Source organism: Uranotaenia lowii, chromosome 2, assembly GCF_029784155.1.
Source record: "Uranotaenia lowii strain MFRU-FL chromosome 2, ASM2978415v1, whole genome shotgun sequence".
NCBI lineage: Eukaryota > Metazoa > Arthropoda > Insecta > Diptera > Culicidae > Uranotaenia > Uranotaenia lowii.
This window is the reverse complement of record NC_073692.1, coordinates 301,429,460-301,451,444: the sequence shown is the minus strand read 5'-3', so window position 1 is coordinate 301,451,444 and position 21,985 is coordinate 301,429,460. Positions and strand designations below refer to the sequence as shown.

Here is a 21,985-nt window from a genome sequence, read left to right as displayed (position 1 = left end):
ACAATCTTTTCGTACTTGTCATTCAAAGTCGCTTATTGAGATAAACTTAATCGGTAAGTAATTGTTTATAATGCAAGTCCTATGTTCCTATCGTAACCATCTGATGTCAACAATTGCAAAAATAAAAAATCCTTGACGAATTTTGTTGCAAAAATGAAGGCAGTTTTAATTAAAAAAAAAAAATAGAAATGAAAAAAAGAGGCACATACAGTCGGCGTTTGCAAAAACACAGTTTTGACGCTTCAAAAAATCCGGTTCTGTTATAAACGATTCCATAAATTTGCCGCAGCCTGTGGCTTAGAGGATAGCCTTCAAGTTTTCTAAGCCAGCGAGCATGTGATCGAATCCCGGTCACGGCAAACATAGTACACTTTCTGTGGGTTGGTGGTTTTAGCATTTGTAAGATGCTAGCCATCATATCCTCGTAAGATGTACGCCTAAAATTAAGAAAAAGGAATCTCTTCGAGGAAACATAAAGTTTCATTGAGATCCTGTATGTGTCTGTGTTCGTTTTTAAAAAGAAAAAATCAGATGCTGCTTCTAAGACATCTCCGACAGAAAAAGATTCACTGTCAACATCTATGTATTGCAGATTGTCGAATCGTTCAACAGTACAACAAATAGCTAGCTAAGATCGCACAGCGCTGAATACTATTATTAAAAAAAAAGACATACACCGTCTTAGCCGATTTAGGCTTTACAGACTGAATAACTGACGTGGACAACTATTAATTGTAATAGAATCGTCTATGAGATAGGTTGATATACAAATCAAAAAACGGCATCTATAAATAGATTTGGAGTCCGAAATGATGCAGTCAGTGGTATTTCATACGATCAACTGATATTTGAACGGAACTCTCAACTGTACATGAACAAATTTGCTTGTTTGTATGAACATGAAATGGCGCCGAGGAAGTATCGAAAGACAGGGATCGGAACGTTGTGAGTTCGAGACTGAGGGAAAAGAGACACATAAAGTTGTATATGGTTCAATTTTAATCGCAGTAAACATTAAATTCTCTGGTATTTATGTTCACGGCGATTCATGGTGAAATCGTAATAAGGGAAAAATATAATTGCTTTGGGATACAGTAACAATAAATTGTATTAAATGGTGAAGAAAGTTGTACAAACCTCAGGCTACCTGCAAAAGGAAATTGTAATCAAATTGTAAGACAGGCAATACAAAGTTGTAAGTTGTACAATCCTAAGATTTTGTGCAAAGCAAAGTTGCTATCAAATTGTTGAAAACGCAATACAAAATTTTATATTTTCAAGGTCAGCGAAATTTGGTCCGTATATTGCCTCCACTTTGGTACGTACAGGCTCATATAGAATATTCTATACAACTTTTTCAGAATGTACAAAAGTGTGTATATCTCAGAAACAACTGAAATATACAGACCAAAATGTTCACTGGGAAGTGTTGTAGCTAAATATTTTCTGAAAAATGTATTTGTGTTACGTTAGATATAGCAATTTTAAGCGAGGAGTGTTAAATTAACACCCAAGGTCTGATTAGGGAGTTTTTTTTCTGAGCTTTCAGAGTGCGTCCATAAAAAAGAAATATTGAAAAATTGAAGATTTTGAGAATTCATTGAGGGTCCCTGAATATTTTTTAATTTCGATGCACCAGAATAAAGTTACAAGTCGCCAAACTTCCAATAGTGTCATATTTACATTCAAGAGCGGATTAAAGTGAACATTTGGTATTCTAATTGTATTTGAAGTATGTAATCACCTTCAACAAAAATTATAATCCAAACTTTTATTTTTTTTTAAATTCAAAACTTTACGGCTAGAAATGAAAATCTGTTCAAATTGAAGCTATCAAACGTTTTAAAGACATTATTTTCTTTATTGAATTGTCTTATGATTTTTTTTGTTGAGAGCTTGTGCCGAAGATGGTTTTTTACTGTGATTGTTTAAAAATTTAACTATTCTTTCATGGCAAAACCAATCGATGCCACTCGAAGGCTCAGGTAAGGTAGGCAAACTCTTTTCTTGATTTGTATTTGCCTACCATGTCCGCCACCGTCGGTTTCATTGACTCGAATCACGAACTGCTGACTGAAGATCGTTCTATGTCAAGGTCCATTCAAAGGTGAACGTAATGAGCAGCCGCACATCAATTCATGTGGATGTTGCTAATAATTGTATTTCTTTTTATTTTTATGTTAACTGCCATTGCTGCGGCTTCACGAGCAGACCAGCTGACTGACTGAGCTTTTGCTGAACTGAGTCGAGAATGCCCACGATTCGATTCGATTCGATTCGATGGTCGATTGCCGGGAAAATTACTTTCGAATTTGTACGCACCCTCGAACGTTTTTTTTTGCCCGAGACGAGACGGTCAGTTCTGGGCCACTTCTACCCACTGCTGCACTTTGCATGATTTTCTATCATTATTATTAAACACACCTGCAGTTCAGTTCGAGAGCAGTTGCAAATTGATGGAAATTAAGGTTCGCGAAGGGCGAATCCCCGAAATTAGGGTACGTTTTGCGTAGGGAGTATAACCTCATCTCGATATGTTTTGTTGAGATGTTTGCAATCGTTTAATTGTTAGACGTTTTGCCTTGATTTTTCCCCAACTTATGAAAACCTTTGAATTTAATTCTTATGGGATTGGATTGAAAAAACTCTATCCTGAATCCTTAGTAAGACTCACATTACAAAGTTCATATAAACATCAATCTATCATACAGCCAATTGAACCCTGTTAAACTCAATCAAACGCAATCAAATGGGCAGAAAGCTACGGGAGTTGGTAATCTCTTAGACGCAAACCAGACCGTTACAGGTCTTTACCAGCATTGACCTTGCATTTGCCTGCGAAATATCTCCCGAGATCCTGAATAACTAGCTGGCTTCGAAAGACATCAAGAATTGTATGCAGCTCTGTTTCGCCCAGCAGCCTACCTTCATTGATTTTCCACGACCAATAGTGCACCGAAGTGCCAGTTTCAGGTGAAAAAAAAAATCAACGATTCCAAGGTGCTTTATGTAGTCGAGTCACATATGAAGATGGGAGGAATAGTAAACGTTCGCCGAATGAATTGAACGTTGACTATTTGGATATAAGGGATGAATAACACGAGAGTGTTAAAATCCCAGGAAAAACTAGAAAAAAAACTATTTGTATAATAGTACTGCTTATCCGAACAATCGATAAAACAAGTAAACAAAATTTACTTTTTACCAAAAGGCCTATAATTAGATAACTTATTTTGAAGATGCTAATGTACAAATATGCGATTATGATGTTTTTTTTCTTTATTTCCAGGGTTGTTTGTACTTATGTGATACGTACCTATTTCAATTTAAACACTTCCGTTGCTGCCGGTAGTAAAAAAGTAAGGATAGGAAGCAAGGGATGGAGATGGATTTTGGAGGTGGAAAGGGTGCTTGAAATTTACCAAACGAAGTTGCACACGGTTACGAAGACCTTTTCTTGTCTTTTCTTTCCAAGAGCCCGTAGTTTGGACAATATTTACCGTGCTTCTCACACGTAACTTTTGTTGATGTGTAGTTTCTTGGGAGGTCCATGCAATTTAATTTTAGAAGAACAGTAAGAATTTAAGAAGCACAGTAGGATTACATCCCTCCACTAGTCATACTTTCTTTGTACGGTATGGTTTCTTAAGGGTGAATGGACCCTACTGTGCTGAGATTTGATAATTTGGTGCTTGTTTTGAGATAAATCCAAAAATAATTTGATTTTTGTTTTGAATGTAGTAAATCTTGGTATGTTTTTTCACTAGGCAGAGAGTTGAAAATGTTAATTCCTCTGTATACAACAACGTTTTGTCCAAAGGAAGTTCATAATCTAATAGATAGATTCACATGTGCCATGTGACAGGTGTTTATTTCTTCCATTAGATTTAGTTTTTGAGATTCACGTAAACCGTTTTGAACTTGTATACTTTTATTTGCCAAACGTTTGTACTCCATTTCCCCGAAAACGATTGCCTAGGAAGAAAAATCCTTAGAATTTCAATCACCAGCGAAACCCAGGCGCGGTCCTATGGGGGGGGGGGGGGGTGGTGATCGGGGTGATCACCCCTCCCAAGCGGCAAAAAACCGTTACAAAATACTCGCAAACGCTTGAATTTCTATTCAAAGTATGAACTTTTCCTAGTGGATGTAGAATTTTCAAAATTTTAATAAAAGAATTTATTTATTTCTTAAATTATTAAAATTGGAAAAAAATCGGTCCGCCAAACTAAAACAGCTGTAACTTGCAATTCCCTAGACCGATTTTCACCAAATTACTTTTGTTAAGGCCCTTACAGCGTTTAATAAAATTTGCTGACCATATATGTTTCTTTAATACAGTTTATATACATTCATATCTATTAAATTTTCTAAAAATATCAAAAACTCTACTTCTAAAATTAGAGGTGATGAACAAAATCTGATAAAAATTGAGTTCAAGAACAAACCTCCAAAAATAGTCTTTAAAACATAGGCTCCGAAAACATGCCTATGTATAAATTTTTCCCAGATGAGATTAAACCAGTGATAATAATAATAATCCCGTCATAACTCGACTGTTTTCTCGGGAACAAGGTAATCGCTCAAGATATTTTTCTCATTTTTGACCAACACGGCTGGAGTTCCAAATTCACACCAATTATATCGCCGATACTGCAGCTCATTAACACAATAATGATTAAAATTTTAAGTAGAGATACAGCTTAATAATTTAAGTTGCAAATCTACCCTGAATCTGAAAGTTCCGTTATTTCAATTGCAATTGATTAGGACTTTTCATTGAAAAATAGTATAAGCTTTAAGAAATGAACCCTTTATTAATTTTTTTTTCATTTTAAATTGTACAATATGTTTGAAAATATTGAGTATATGATAATATACATATTGAGTGTACAAAGCAAAAATACGATTTTTCACATTTTTACTAAATCATTCGTTCCAAATTTGTAACAATTTATTTCTATTCAGTTCTAATAAATTTTAAAACATATGAGAGCTTGATATTTGAGAGAAAACAAATAAAAATAAAGTACCGAAAGCAGCATACCTGAGAATTTGATTTTAATGATTTAGTTTTAAATTAAATTTAAATTAAGTTAAATTTATATTCAGAAATTGAAGCATCGAAACAAGAGTTAATATTAATTGGTTTTTTTGAATCACGATTCAGCAATGTACTTCAGAAAAATAATAAAATATTCAGTTTTAAATTCATAGCAATTGTTAACACTTTCTCAAATAAATTTTTGGATTTCCAAAGGTATTGTTTCTAAACGAGAATCACTAAAATATTGGTGAAAGTTTTGCGGTGATATATAGATACTCAAGAAAAATATTGTAGATAACTTGAGAATTTTTTCACATTTTCTTCTATAAAAATGTGTGTATTTTTTCATTTGTAAAATTACATTTATATCGGAAGATTCTTTAAAGAGTTCTTAAATTGATAATTTTTAAACTGCTGATAAATGACGAAAATGATATTTTTTATCAACAATTGTTCGCAGTGAATATTAAAGATTCGCAGATTGTTTTATAAAACGAATGAATAAGTTATTCAAAAGGATATCAAAATATGTATGCAGAGAAAGTTTGTTAAACTTCTCTAATTTCAATTTTTTAAAAATACAAACCTCAAATTTAATTCAATGAAATTCGAAGGGAAGAAGAGAAGCAGTGTACATCATGGTCGTGTAATATTGTTTTTATTTTTAAGAAGTGTATCTTTTCAAGTTCATCCATTACTTTGATGATTAATCATTTAGTTAAAAAAATGTTTGAATCATTACAAATTTTATGATGATATGAAATTTTTTTTCAAGAACGCATTTTCAGCCTCTATTTTTTATCTAAATGTTCAACTCCACATTCAAATGGGTACTTATCAATTCACAAGGCCACAGAATTAACATTTTTTTAGATGAAAAGAATTTAAGAGCCAATTTTGATTTTTGTTGGTCCCGAAATTATTTTCAAATACGTTAAAAATTATTTAAGTAAATTCTGCACTTTTCTGACAAAACTTTTAAACATTACAATTAAAATTCGAAATAAGGGTTCATACCACATTTCTTTCCCCAAACACGCAAGTAATTTTGACTTCTTTGAAAACAATGAAGTTTTCTGTTTGTTTACTGTTCCCTATTCTTAAAATAACAGACTTTTAACGAATGTTTAAAGAAGTAATGACTACATTGAATTTAAGACATTTCTCAAAGCAGAAACCAAATCGTATTTCAGACTTAAGCAAATTTTTTAAATGGAATAAAATCTTTTTTTTTTTAAACTTTATTTAGTAAGTCAGAAATACTTGTCTTTCCGAATTATTAAAAACTGTAGATTTTTCAGAATCAGTTTTTTTTCATGTTAACATGTAAGTTCATCAGTTATCAATGATTGACTTCACTCAAAACTGATTCACTTAAAAATTTATAAACTCCATATCACCAAAAGGAGAGGTGATACACAAAATCTAGTTGAAGATTCGAGTTCAGCGCACCAAAATCTACTAAATGAATCATTAAAACATAGTCACCAAAAAGCTTTCTCTTGAATTATTTCGGAAAGATGTTTTTATAAGAAAAAAATCAAAAATTTTCAAATGTTAAAAACCTATCTTTTTTATGTTCATATTTATGAAGAGTTTAATCCTCGTGATTTTGTTTGTTAGTTTAATTTATCGACCTAATTGGTGAAAATTAAAAGAACACAACTAAGAACATTTCAACATTATGAAAATTCTTGGCAAATAGGAAGTTAGAAGAAATGTATGCATATTGAAAATGAGAAATTAGATTTTAATAAGAAGCATTTTAATCAAATGTCATCAATTCTTTCCTCATCCTCAAGTTTAATTTTTTATCAAATCTGGTGTTCTATTTGATGTATTTTTCTTTTGGCTCAATAATGGCTTTATTCCAAATTTAAATTCGCATTTCATTTCTGATGTTTTGAAAATACAATACTTGATGTTTTTAAAATACAAAATAAGAACCAACATTTCGAATAATTTATTAATGACTAACCAGAAATAAAATTGATTTAAAATTTTGATTCTGATTTAATTTGATTCGAATCAGTTATTTTTTTTCGAGTTTGTGTGATGATTATGGTTTTGAATATGGTTTTGGAAATCAATTTGCTTATTTATTGTCCTCTTTTTTGGTAAATATTGTCATTATTTCAAACAAAATTTGAAATTCAAAACCCCCCACCCATAGACGTGTCCTTCGCACGGCTCTGGTGTGCAGCGAATATTTAAGTCTCATTTGAAATTGTAAACTTAACCCCCCCCCCCCCCCCCCCTCCTCCCACTCGGTCTCTCCAAATTAACTTTTTTTCGCCTTTATTTAGATACGTTATTGAAGGATTTTTGAAAATTTGAAAAATCACCCCCCTCCAAGAGCCAGCTCTAGGACCGCTCCTGGATCGGTGTTTACTCTTGGGTTCAAACTCACGGTCATCGGCTCAAGTATTCCCCTATAGTTACTACTCCGAATAATTTTTCGAACTTTTAAAAGAAATATTAAATTTCATGACAATAGAAATATTGGGTCGTGAAACAGAGAACAGAAGGTAAAAACTATGATTTTTTTTGTAGAAAAATGAATCCAACTGTAAGTTGAAATTTCAGGGACTAGACAAGATGAAAATTAATGTTGAAAAACATGCGAAAAAAAATCGCCTTGTCTCCCGGTAGGACTTGAACCCACATCTTGCGCCTCTTCGGGGCCCATGTATTAACATTCTACTACAGGAGACAACCGTATGAAAGTATACTGGTCGAGTATCTGGGTCACAGTTTAAAAAACTATGATTTTTTTTATAAAAAAAATAGATTTGAAGCACACAAAAATCCAGGTAAAAAACATAGGCCAACTTATTAAAAATACAAAAAATTTAAATAGTTTGACTTTAAAATTCGGTAAACTGTACTGAGAAATACGTTACATTCATTTAAAAATTAAAATAAAATGTAAACACCTTCAACCACTTTTTTATAAAATTTAATTGATAACTCAATGGAACAGCATTTTAGTGCCTGTGGTTTAATGAATAATTTGGTAGATTTCAACGTCCTGTAGTCGATTTTTTTGTAGTTTTTTTTAAATAGTTTTAAACTGTTTTTTAAATATTTTTATCAATTCCAAATCCTGATGGAAAAATTGAATATTTAGGTTCAGGGTATCCAAATTAGTCAAAATACTTTTAAAATTCATTGCACTTCGGAAAAATGCAAATTTCTTGGCCTTGTGTAATTTATCCAAACCTTTTCAAATGTGATATGGAGCATTAAGAAGAACAAAAACACAAAAAAGAATTGAAACTGAAATTGTAACATTTGTAATGACAAAGTTTATTTTTCCAACTAAAAATTTTAAGTAAAAAAGTAGAGGGTGGAGAGTGGTAAAAGCCTGTTACATGGATACTGATTTGTTGATGTATTAAAATTGTATTCGATGAATTAATTTGGAACTTAAAATTTTTTGTTATACACTCTGAACTTTTCTAGTTACACTTCTTAATAAGAACATATTCTTGAAACGAGGTAGGGTTTATGTATGTCAAATTAAAAGATTCAATCGGAATCGAAACTTACAATTAATTGACATCAAGGTCTGGTATGGGAGTTTTTTTCCTGAACTTCCAGGGCTCGTCCATAAAAAAAGTAAGTATGCAAAATTATAGATTTTAAAAATTCATTGAGGGTCCCGAAGATTTTTTTTTATTTGGGTGCACCCGATTAGAGTTACAAGTCGTTACAAATTATTAATTTCTCAAACCTCAAGGTCTAAAAAGCTTTTTCAGGCTCAAAACTCATGAATGATTTTTGGCGAGTTTTAAACTAATGCTTGCATAAGTCAATTTTAACTTTATAAGGTTTGTATGAGAACATTTTTCATTTTTTTGTAAAAAACCTACATAATTTTTCATTTATCTCTAAAATCGAGTTTACTTGTCTGATCTGGAACTGACAAAATATCACAAAAAAAAAATTTACGGAAAAATATGAACGACCTTACAATCCACTTGCTCGATCACTTCCAATTAACCTGACCGGTAACCTAAGTGAGTTTCACTTAAATGGTCAAAAAAATGCAAGAGAACTTATTAAATATTATCTGTCCAACAGACAACAAAACGTAAAAATAAATTCCATTGAAAGTATTTACATAAAGTAATGCAAATTAAATTCGGTATACCTCAAGGCATGGCCGTAGGAACGGGGGGGGGGGGGGGGAGGGGGTTGGGGGTTAAACCCCCCCCCCCATGAGGGTCCAAAAATGCCAAGCAAAATGTTCTTCTCTATACTCAAAATTACGAATCTACATATATAAAAATGAATTTCTGTCTGTCTGTCTGTCTGTCTGTCTGTCTGTTCCCTATAGACTCGGAAACTTCTAAACCGATTTACGTGAAACTTGGCAGGTGTGGGTAATGAAGGCCGGGGAAGGTTCCTATTCTGGTTTGGGACCCCTCCCCCTAACAGGAAGGGGGGGGGGGAGGGGCCTCCCAAATAAAAGACAATTTTTTGCATAACTCGAAAATCCATTAAGCAAATGGTATCAAATTTGGCATGAGGTGGTATTTGGGAACGGGGAATATTTCAATGAATATAAGGTACCCCTCCCTCCTCTCAATGGGGTGATAGGAAGAGGGGAGGTGGGCTACCTTACAATTTTTCATATAACTCGAAAACTAATCAAGATATTGGAACCAAATTTGGCATGGGAATGTATTTTGATATGAAAAATATTTCAATGATTATTTGAGGCCCCTCCCTCCCTGCAGTTGAAAGGGGGAGGGGCCTGTTTCATTTTTTTTACATAACTCAAAAACTAATAAAGCAAATGAAACCGAATTTGGCATGGGAAGGTATTTGGATACGAATAATATTTCAATGATAATTTGAAACCCCTCCCTCTTTCCAGTAGGAAGATGGAAAGAGGAGAGGGGCCCTCTTTTTGATTTTCTACTTAACTCAAAAACTAATCAAGAAAACGGAACCAAATTTGGTATGGGCGGATGTTTGGGAACGTGGCATGTTCTAATGATTGTTTGAGACCCCTTCCATCTTTCAGCGGGGAGAAAGGAAAGCGGGAGGGAAGTTTCATAAAATTTTTATTGCATAACACAAGAACTACAACAACAAATGGAACCAAATTTGGCATGGAATGATATTTGGGTACTTCTATGAATATTTCGTATCCCTCACACCTTCAAAAAGGTGGATGAAAAGGGGGAGAAGAGGTCTCCCTTGCATTTTTCAGTATAACTGGAGAGCTGATCGAGCAAATTGAACCATATTTGGCATGTGAGGGTATTTGGATACGAGAAATATTTCTATTATAAATTGAAGCGCCACCTTTTTTCAACGGAAAGATAAAAAGGGGGAAAGGGGGGCTTCCATACAATTTTTTTGCATAACTCGAGAATTAATAGAGCAAATGAAATAAAATTTGGTATCAAAAAGTATTTGAGAACAAAAAATACTTTTAAGAATATTATGTTCTCACCCCTCCATTCAATGGGGAGAACGGAAGGGGGATGGTACTTCCTTTCAAGTTTATGCATAACTCAAGAATTTACAACGCAAATAAAACCAAATTTGGCATGGAATGGTATTTTAATACGAGAAATTTTTTTACGTCAAACATTTGCTTTCTTGCAGTGGTTACGAGATACGTTTCTACGATTGTTATAGACCCTCTCGCTTTACAGTGTAGAAAGGAGAAAAAGAAGAGGGTTCCATATAAATTTTGTTGTAAAGCTTAAAAACTTATCAACCAATTTAACAATATTTGATACAAAAATATTTTTGGGAATGAATAAAATGGGTATGATGGGTACGATTTCTGTAAACTTAGTATTAAGATAATCATTAAGACAACTATGTCAGATGATTTAATTTTTATAAACACTAAACAATAAACAATAAACAATAAAGATCACCCCCCATTCAGCAGGGGGAGGGAAGGACAGGAGGGGTCTCTTTTATTTGTTTTCTAGCATAAGTCCAGAATATATCAAGCAAAAACAACCATATTTTATGAGTTGAATAATTTGCGTACGATTTATTTGAGACCCTCCTTTTCTAGGGCGAAGCTTAAAGAAACAGATTAAAATTATCAGATCTTTAACACAAATTTATGGATCAAGATTAAGAATATAAGTTTAAGTTATTTTTGGATTGCTATTCGAAACTCCAGCTGCAGCTCTCATTTTATAGCGGTTGCTTATGAATTATGTTATAATTTGATTTAAAATAATGCCAACAAAACAGTAAAAATTTGAGTAAATTCTGAAAATATCATTCGATTTTGAAAGGTGTAGCAAAGCACACCGGGTCAGCTAGTTCCCAATAAAATTTTGATGATCGACTAAAATTATACAAGAGTAACAATATCTTTTCAGAAATAAAGACAAAACCTAAAAATCTTTTCCCAGGTCTATCATTCTACTTTAGTTTTTCTAAAAATTTTCAACTTGTTCATAAAAATTCGATCCCGAATATCCTATTCAAATGGAATAAGACTGGACTTGCCAAATCACTCAGATTTTGCCAGAGTTTTTACACTTGATTTGCACAATGAAACAAAAATTTAAATTTTGTCACGAAAATTATTTTTTTGCGTTTTAAGTTTTTGAGTAAATTTTACCAATATTATATGAACGTTTTTGAAAGCTCAATATGCGATTTGAAATTGACTGTTGTATTTCGATACAAAAGTAAGGTGTTTTTCTTCGTGATTTTTGATTAAAAATTTTGATATTGGCGAATATCCCGGATTTGCACGGCCCGGATACTAGCGCAAAAATAATTTAAATTTAAACTCAATGTCTGTGATGAGAGTTCGGATTCTGTATCCGGTTTATTGTTACTGAACTTCAGTTTGGATCATCATTGCACAAAAATCCTGATTCGAATCTCGATTTTGGATTTCATAATTCTATTTTCTAAACTCATCATTTCGGAATATGTATCAGGAGAAAGTATTTAAAATTACAAACCATTATTGAGATTTGAAATTTTTACTTTAATTCTTATGCAGAATTTGAACTAAAGAAAGTTTCATAATGTTGATCCAGAATTGAAAAATCTTAAACAGTTTCATTATCCTCTATTCATTTTCATTCAGATTCACAAGTTCAATTTCGAATAAATAACTAAAGAAAGAATTGACAATTAAAGTCAAAAATTCAAAATACAAAAAAAAATTCTGGTTGAAAACTCTGATGAAAATTTCACTTTTTGGCTCATAATTGGTGCGAATTATTATCTATAGCTTAAATTCCAAAAACCGTTTTCAAATTCGCAATTTAGATTTAGAAATCATGTTTAAAATGCAGTACACAGATTCGGAATCAAAATTAAAAACTCAGGTTAAACTAGAAGTTAAGTTTTAAAATCAAAATTAAAATATTAATGTGAGCATTTCATTAAGGATTCAAATTACACGCGATCGAAGTTTCAAAATTACGATTCTGGATTCAAAATAAAAATGTTAGATATATTATATCAGAGTCAATTTGAAACACAAACCAGAAGAAATCACAAATTTAAAATATAATTTTAAGATTTTTTTTTATTTCACAGGATTATAATCATGAAACAAATTATCAATGGTAATTTTATGAGGCCAAAGAACATGTATTTTATTTTCAAGCTAAAACTTAACTGAAAACATCTTTACAGGATTTTTTAAAACATTATTTCTATTGCAGATTCTTCTTAAAAACGCAAACTTAATATTTTACTTTTATTTCTAGATATTCGATAATTTTTTACCAATGCCTCTAATGGCCGTGCTTAAAAAGAATTAGCTTACTACTTTCAAATTTAAGTAAATATAAAAAGTTTTTCTTTGAAATGAATCTTCAAATCTCATTTTTTTGTAAACTTCTTGGCAAATCGGCAACTTCTAGAACTTGTTTTCCAAAATTAGAATAAATTCCTCACTTTGAATGTAAAAAACTCAAACCTAAATTTTTTTTTTAACTATTCCTTATGTATGCATTGTTCAAGCAAAAAAGTTATAAATTTTTTAACCAAACCCCCCCCCCCCCCCATGAGCCGGTTCTTCCTACGGCCCTGCCTCAAGGATCTATTTTGGGACCCTTGCTGTTGATTATATACATAAATGATATTTTCGAAAATCCTTTAAATGGTAAATTGCAGCTCTTTGCAAATGATGCAAGCCTGTTATACACAGTAGAAAACATCGACATGCTAAAAGTGTAGGGGAGAGTGGGGTATCGTGGGCCATGGAGAAACGTGGGCCACTTTTAATATCTCAGATGTGTGCTGAGATAAAAATCTCAAACCAACTGTCATCGTCGTCGCTTTGCTTGAGCATATATTTCTATATGTTGTTGACTGAAATACGCATCATATGCTTCTTTTATTTATCAAGCTAAAAAAAGTTAGAAAAATTTATTTACATAATTAAAAAACCACCCGCTAATTTCATCGATGAGGAACCTAAAGTGCATAACAAAAATATGATCATACGCTTATGATCTTAGTTTTATCATGATCTTTCACGTGGAAAAAGAATTTTTGATGGAACATCAATAAGGCGTACAAACGCAACCAATTTGCAAATCATAGCTTGTGGGGAATCGTGGGCCACACATCTTGAATCACCTATATTTTTATATTTTTATACACATTCAGAACTTAAAATACGTTTTACCTATCTGTAAAGTTTTCTTATGCCAAATGAAGAGTTATGAAAAATATTTTGTCCATTCTATATAAGAAATTTTGCCAAAACGTTCGCGAGCCAGGTTTTGGAATCTATGCGATCATACACAGCTCTCCTTTTTATTTCATCAACTGAAATTGCTTTTAAATAACGAAATTAATTAGCAAATCAATGTTTTGGGTCAACCCATAAACTTTGCATGTTATTTGGTCAATTTGGATTTGGTGGCCCACGATTCCCCACCATTTTTCAAAACCCAAAAAATATTGCTCTTTTTTAAACAGTGAGAATTTGGGGAAAATAACTTATAAAAAATTAAAAAAAACACCTTATGATACCTTGAAAATGTAGAAAACCATACCATTTTTTATTTTCATTTTATCTTTTATAATAAAGAAGTTATGAAACAATGAAAAAAAGTGGCCCATGATTCCCCACTCTCCCATACATCTTGCACGACATCAACATACTGAAATCATTTTTTCGCCAAAATCATATGACGCTGAATTTACAAAAAACTAACTTTATTCTTTTCAACATATACAAGCAATCCGAAAAGGTTCAAATTTCGCTGAATGAAATAGTAATCGAACAAGTATCTAGAGTTTAATATCTAGGATTGTTAATTGATGAAAATCTTCGATGGAACGAAAATATGTATTATTCAAATAAGCGCTAAAGTTTCCTCTTTCATTTTTGCCCTTAAGAAAACACGGTTAACACTAAACATACCGACACTTTGTATATACCTATTCATACCGCGAGCGGTCAAATGACGGCAAACACCGTTTTCGCTAAAGCTCCCTTGTGTTTCAACCGATTTCTACCAAATTTATAGTTTTGAAAATCTTATAATTCGACTCAAATATGTTTCCCAGACAATTTTCAGCTACAATCAATAACTTTAAAGTTATTTACAGTACAAGAAAAATTTTATGAAAAAACATGCTTCAGGAAAAAGGTTGTAAATCAGTTATTAAGTGTTCGAAAAAAATTTCACTTAGTGCCTGAGAAAGCTGAAGTTAGAAGCTATATGTTGCACATATGGAAAAAAATTAAAAATTTTCTAAGATCATGGTCATAAAAAATGTAAAAAAGTTGTGTAAAATCCGTACTTTTCAATCAATCAACTGCCAAAGCTGTTCCTGTTACAGTAGAAAATTTTGAAAAAGTGAATTGAAAAGTAGACGTAATTTGTCACATTGTGGCATCTTTAGATTTTTTAAATACTATATACATAATTTTTGACGGCTTTTCAAAGGTAGTTGTTCTGCGAACTTTTTATGAATCTGGATTTTCTAAGACAATCCCTACACCCAAATTCAGCTTTACACTGGATTTTGAGTACGTTAACGTATAGTTTAGGCAATAAAACTATATGTAAAAGAAAGCAAATTTCATGCCGGTTCTAGTGATGTAACTGCATTGGCGGTGCAATGCTTTACAAAAACATAATAAATATATTTCTGAAAGTAAAACTAGAAAATTTGAGCTAATGCTTGTTTGTTTTTTCGTTTCTTTTCATCCGTCTTCGTGTGCAAAATAGCTTTGAGATATTACCACCCACTGCGCCCGTCTGCCAAGCAAGAATTTGTGCTGACTCTCAAAATTCAGAAACTACCCGAATAGCAAAGACCATGGTATTAATATAACCGAACAATGATTTTCAATTTAACAATAAGCTTCATCGTAATATCTCAATATTTTTCTACCGCTTTTAATTTTGAAACCACCATCATTTTTAACGTCACTGTGAAGTATATCGTTAATTCAAAATATTTCATAGTTGTCAAAATATCAAAAGCATGGTATTGTTATAGTTTTCTTGTGATTTTTATTGTTACTGTGTACTTCATGGTAAAATTAAAATCCAAACCAAAACGAACGTTGGTAAACTTTATTATTTTTTACATACTTTTAATTTTGCGTGTAGAGATTTATTTTGGTGGAAAAGTGCGCCATTTTCGCGTCTTTGTTTCGATTCGAAACATTCTGTAAATGGGATTCCCTGGCCCGGGTGGACCATCATCCGTCGATTCTGTGCGGAGATTTCGATAACGCTAACTGTGGTGCGCTGAGGTTGAACGGCCCTCTTCTGACGGATCTATTGGATCTATTTGATGTCGACTATCCGGATAAGCTGCGGTGGCCATCCTTGCAGAAGTCCCCTGGAAATCTTCCATCCGCCGCACCAGAGGCCGTTGAAAGATGCCGCCATGGTGGTGGTTCCCATTCAGCCATCGACGACGATGGCTGGAATCATGCTTGGCATCGCTCCTCAGATTTGCCCGTTCAGAGTAAGAGCGTGCATTTTTTTCGCTGTGCTCTTCCCAAGCGGAGAATCTTTAAAAAATTCTCCGTTTCCTCCAGAGCGACCAAGCGTCCACCCAAGTGAGGGCAAGAGAAGCAAGCAAACTGATGAAGTGCGTTCTCGGTGCAGATAAATTCGTTCGCACTCGGGCAAAAGAGAAGCTTTACAGAAAACTCGGTTTGTCTCCATCGGTTGCGTCTGGATCGATGTTTCGAAGTGCGTCAGAATTTACAATGCAGAACATAAATCTAACGGAACTAAATTAATAACGCCAATGGTAGTTAAGATAGAATGCTGGTGTCTTCGACAATATTTCTCTGTATAATAAAGCGCATATTTTGATATGAAATATAAAGTTTAGAAGTCCACCAAAAGCGAGATATAAATCATAAATTTCTTGTTTAGCATTTTAGAGCTTAAGTTTCTTCTACAAAGTTATTTATCTCAATAAAATACACAACTTTGCTAAACATATCAAAGTTCTACAATCTTAACCCAAGGAGTTACGATTGAATAAAAAAAAATACTTGAAAAATGCTCTACAAAAAGTTATTGTTATTATCGCGCTATTTTCAAATCTCTCGCCTTTAAATTTTATATCAAAATATGCGAATTAACAACTTTGCCCAAAACACCTATCTTTTCATTCCTGAGCGAGTTCCTCTAGATTGATTTTCTGCACCAGGACAAATGATAAGCTACGAAAGCTTTCTTCGGTCGAAAAATATCAAAAGTGTAGCGGTTAAGGAAGATAAATCCTAAATTTTACGATTTGTGAAAGTTTTAAAGTTTTATTATTAAAATTTGTCCCAGATCCCTGCGTAATGTTCACGGTTTGTTTAAAAGACAAATATTTTTGTATAACTTTAGTAAATGTTACTTTTCGAATTGCTGCTTTTGTAAATTAATGCTTCCCACGTACGATATTAAAAGTACATAAACCTAAGTATACAGCAATTTGCGGATGCCCGGATATTGTGAAAAAAACTACTTGGATTTTGCCCAGTTTTATCCACATTATTTGGGAAATGAAACAAGAAAATCAAATTCAGTTTAAAATTGTATGTCAAAAATTGGGTTTGTAAAATTTTATTTCATCAAAATCAAACCAAAACTTTCCTTCGTATGCTTTAAACATAAATTTGACACTGCTGATGTGTTGCGACAAAAAAATGTAAGTCGTTTTTCTTCACTAGATGAATGTCTGGAATTTCCTCAGATTTGGCCGGATATTGCTCGGTTTATGGAATGGAGAATTTCAGATTATTTACCCGGTTTTTACCATGTTTTTTCAAATAATTTGCCAGGAAGTTGCCAGGAAGGAAAATAGTTCATACATAAACCTACATGGGACCTCTTCGACTGATGCACTGTTCAGCACTGCATAACGGCTTTGTTTGAAGAAAACATTCCTGCATTGAAATCTTTCTGGCTGGATACACTGAGCTACACAGCCAGCGTCGCTAGAGCACAATTTTCTAGCCAGCTCCTTCTCTTTTCTTTAGAGCGAGCGACGTCCACCCGACCGTCAGAGCAACCGCAATCGGGCGCACTCGGCAAAAAGATAAGTGAACGTTGATCGGCTGAGCAGTGCACTCGGAAACCGAAATGATAAAAGTGTTATTCGTTCTCTGCTCTGTTCTGTTTGCGAGGTGTTGGACAAGCATCCCTGGAATGGTATCCGTCTAGAGAGATTCCCCGTCGATTCAAGATTCAAAGATGTTAAGGTACTTTTTTTGTTTGTAACTAGGCAAATTTAAAAATTATTCTTTTATTTGCAAATTATAGGCTGCCGCACGCACAGGCAAGCGACCAACAATCGGCATTATGCGTCACTGGCAAAGAGCTGGTGCTTCGCTGACTACCCATCACCTACGCCGTCACCGAAGTCGAACAGGAAATCAGATTGAAGTGCCTGGAAGTCACGCTACAGATCTTTAAGAAACCCCAAATCGGAGGCAATATTGGTCTTAATTAGGAACCAATAGCTTCCGGTACAACCTGTCCGAGATACTCACAATGGTGACGATTTAAAAGTTGGTAAGTCGGTCTCAACCCGTATTGAGTTATTATATTATATTTTAACGACGAAAGAATTTTTAAAAGATATTTAAAAAGATAGACTTAAGTCTGCAATCTAAATTAAGATATCTGAATAATCAAATTTAAACCCGCTCTGAATCTAAAATCTATGAATTGAATTTTGAATTTGAAATTTATTCAGCGGTCTGTATTCTGATTTTAGACCTGATCCTGAATTTGAAATCTAAATCTATTTGAAATCTTAATATTCAATCATAATCTGAAATATGTTATCCGAATTCGAATTTGCAATCGTTATCTGCATTCTGGAATTTCGAATATAATTCTGAAATAATAAATCTCATATTTCTATCTAAAATCTGAACTTATCGAAAATCTTTCGTTTACTTGCAGCTGCCACATCTGAAACGGGACGGGACACAGCATTGCTGAAGGGCATCACCTCCATCGAGTACCAAGCAGATTCTTCCTCGACCAACTGCAAATAACTTGAGGCGCTCAGCGTTGAACTGACCGACTAATTGGTGGCTGCCCGAACTTCGAACCAAAGGCTTGTATCTTTGAGTACAACTTGCCTTGAAATACTCGGGCTATGGATTGTTCATCGTTGCAGGTGACTCTGAAAAAGTCGGCGGTCGAAACCGATGTCAAATTAAAAGTATTCAATGGGCTAAATCACCTAAACCACAATTATAAAATAAAATAAAACGGTTTTGAATTCCTTTTTTAATCAACCAGATTGTTAAAGTTATTTCTTGTTTTAAGGAATAATATTCCTGATTAGTCGTGCTTTAAATAAACGTTTATCAAGTTTAGTTAAAAGTATAACTAATCATGAATAAAATTCCTTAAAATTAGTAATAACTTTAGCAATCTATTCCAATCAACAAAAATTTAAATTATTCATGGTAAACCATGAAATTCTATGGTTAAAACAATATGCATATACCATCGAAAAACCTTGATTTCCATCTTCGTTTTAACAATCGAAATAAACGGATTTTCATGGTTTTACCATGAAAAACTGGAAGCTGTTTTAACCATGAACTTTATATTTTTGGGCTTCCCAATGTATGGAAAATCGCCATTTTTTTCATGGTCACGCTGCATAACAATACCCCTTTTTCATGGTTATTTTCGCCAAAACAGTGAAATGTATGGTCGGATACTATGAATTCCAATGTGCATTCACGGTATCGTGGACGATAATAAGCATTGTGGAGACCATAAAATTTATGGTTTGTGAATATGGAATTCATCGTTTTTTCATCGTACAATTCTATTCGGGTAGTTCACTGTTTTATTTATCATATTATTGCCAAGCATTGCACCGCCAATGCAGTTACACCACTAGAACCGGTATGAAATAAGCTTTCTTTTGCATATAGCTTTATTGCCTAAACTTTACGTTAACGTACTCAAAATCCAGTGCAAAGCTGAGCTTAGGTGTAGGAATTGTCTTAGAAAATCCAAATTGATAAAAAGTTCAAAAAACAGCTATGTTTGAAAAGTCGTCATAAATTATGTACTTCGTATTTCAAAAATCTAAAGATGCCACAATGTGACAAATTACGTCTACTTTTCAATTCACTTTTTCAAAATTTTCTACTGTAACAGGAACAGCTTTGGCAGTTGATTGATTTAAAAGTACGGGTTTTACACAACTTTTTTACATTTTTTGTGGCCATGATCTTAGAAAATTTTTAATTTTTTTTCCATATGTGCAACATATAGCTTCTAACTTCAGCTTTCTCAGGCACTAAGTGAAATTTTTTTCGAACACTTAATAACTGATTTACAACCTTTTTCCTGAAGCATGTTTTTTCATAAAATTTTTCTTGTACTGTAAATAACTTTAAAGTTATTGATTGTAGCTGAAAATTGTCTGGGAAACATATTTGAGTCGAATTATAAGATTTTCAAAACTATAAATTTGGTAGAAATCGGTTGAGAAACAAGGGAGTTTTAGCGAAAACGGTGTTTGCCGTCATTTGACCGCTCGTGGTATGAATAAGTATACCACATACGTTATTCGAAAACCGTCACACTTAAAAAAAATTTAAAAACGCAAAAATACTTGCATTTCAAAAACAAAAATAGTCCTGTCGTTAAATTTGCGAAAAAACAATTCTATAAGGCGTAATCATTGTTTAAAGTTCAAAAACCGTCATTTGACCGCCTCCGGTACGTTTAGTGTTAATCATCTCTGAAAAAATAGTTTGAATGTTGGAATGTTTATTATGTTTATATACACCCACACTTTGCGTATATGAATATCATATGGTGAAGTGCAGCTTCTGTTCACCTTAAACTTTAAACCTCTTCTTACTCTGCAAAATCGAGCGCTGAAAATTATATAAAAAAAACTTCCGATACTTTTCCCGTCCAATCAACTTTATTCTGTTGAAGTGCTTCCATTATACACTTTAAATAATTGGAAAATTGTATCCTTATATATAAAATCCTAAGTAATTTGATAAAAACTAACGTAACATCGACTTTCATATCGGAATATCTCTCCTATAATACACGAAGTACTGTAAATTCAAATGTTTTAATTGCTAGAAGAAGAATAACGGTTGCTTCTAATAGTTCTTGAACAAAGGTCTAAATTTGTTCAATTCTTTACCGTCTCATTTACAAAGCATCACAAGTTTTCCACTTTTCAAAACCACCCTGAAAAGGTACTTTTTTTAAAATTCAGCCTAGTATACCCTACCCAACTTGACAAAACCATACTGTACAAAGCTGGTATGACTAGTCGGGGGCACAGTGGTTCAAAATCAAAAAAAGTTGAAAATAATGTTAAAAAAGCTTTTTTGTTAAAGATTATAGGCGAAAAGTTGAAAAAAAAATAAGAAATCGAATTTTTTTTAAAGTTTGCTATTTTTTTCCTTTATTGCCAAAACGGGGCTTGAGTTTTATACTGGAAAATTGATATTTTTTAATTATTTATGAATATTTTTGTTAAAATTAAGTACGGGCTCCTAAATTCCTCTAGGTTAGTTGTATTAATACTAAAACTTATGTTTTATGGTGAAATTGCATATATATCGAAGGAAACAATGCTTGGTTTACCCTGTATAAATACTTCAAAATTTTCATTTTTTAACCAAACAGCGTTTCACTCAAAGACATCGTATTCAAAATATAGCAAAAACTAGCAGTCGATTTTAAGATATGTTTTTGAAGAGACTTTCACCTATTCAACGGTATATAATTTACCACGGCGATCGGCAGCGCAAGCTATATTTTTGCTTACGAAAAATAAATAGAGAAAATCGAAAAAAAATTATCATCATATTTTGGGGCCTAAATTAAGCGAAACTTTATAAGTTCATGATATTGAGGACGTTTTTCATCTTCAAACTGCCAAAAAGATTATAATATATCACTTTGGTATAGACATTTATAAAATTTTAAAGATTTATATATTTTTTTTAGTTGTTTTGGGTTGAGAATAAAAAATCCTATTTTTAATTCTTTTGTTTAAGTTGTCGCTCATGTTTGTTTCATGGAAGGTGTATAAAAGATCTAAGAAAAAATATAATTACATCAAAACGTTTCTTGAATATTGGAGATTTGATTCCAATATAAAAAAATTGGTTGCCGCTAACTTGAAAAATGAACTTTTTTTCCAGCTTTTCGGGGATTTGAACCACTGTGGGGGGGAGGGGGGGGGTGTATGGAGTTACTAGGCTTCTCCGAAACTCATTAAAAACGCCTAGTCCTCCCAAGAAATATGTTATCCACCAAAGCAACGCTAATGCAAGCACGGTAAATCTTGCTAAAATATGGACTCTTGGGAGATTTGGAAACAGGAAACAGTATCCTAGCTCCGCTCAACCTGGTGTGAGACGTTTGAAAGCCTCTGCCCTAATCCTACCTTTCCTTTCCCTTTACCCTTCCCTTCACCAATCCA

General features: G+C 33.0%; 1 long non-coding RNA gene across 1 annotated transcript; it reads left to right on the top strand.

The window, feature by feature from the left end:
- Positions 1 to 17,689: 17,689 nt before the first annotated feature.
- Positions 17,690 to 18,742, top strand: LOC129742856 (uncharacterized). Its single transcript, XR_008736568.1, has 3 exons — positions 17,690 to 17,747; positions 17,809 to 18,060; positions 18,457 to 18,742. It is a non-coding gene; the product is annotated as an uncharacterized LOC129742856 (long non-coding RNA).
- Positions 18,743 to 21,985: the final 3,243 nt, after the last annotated feature.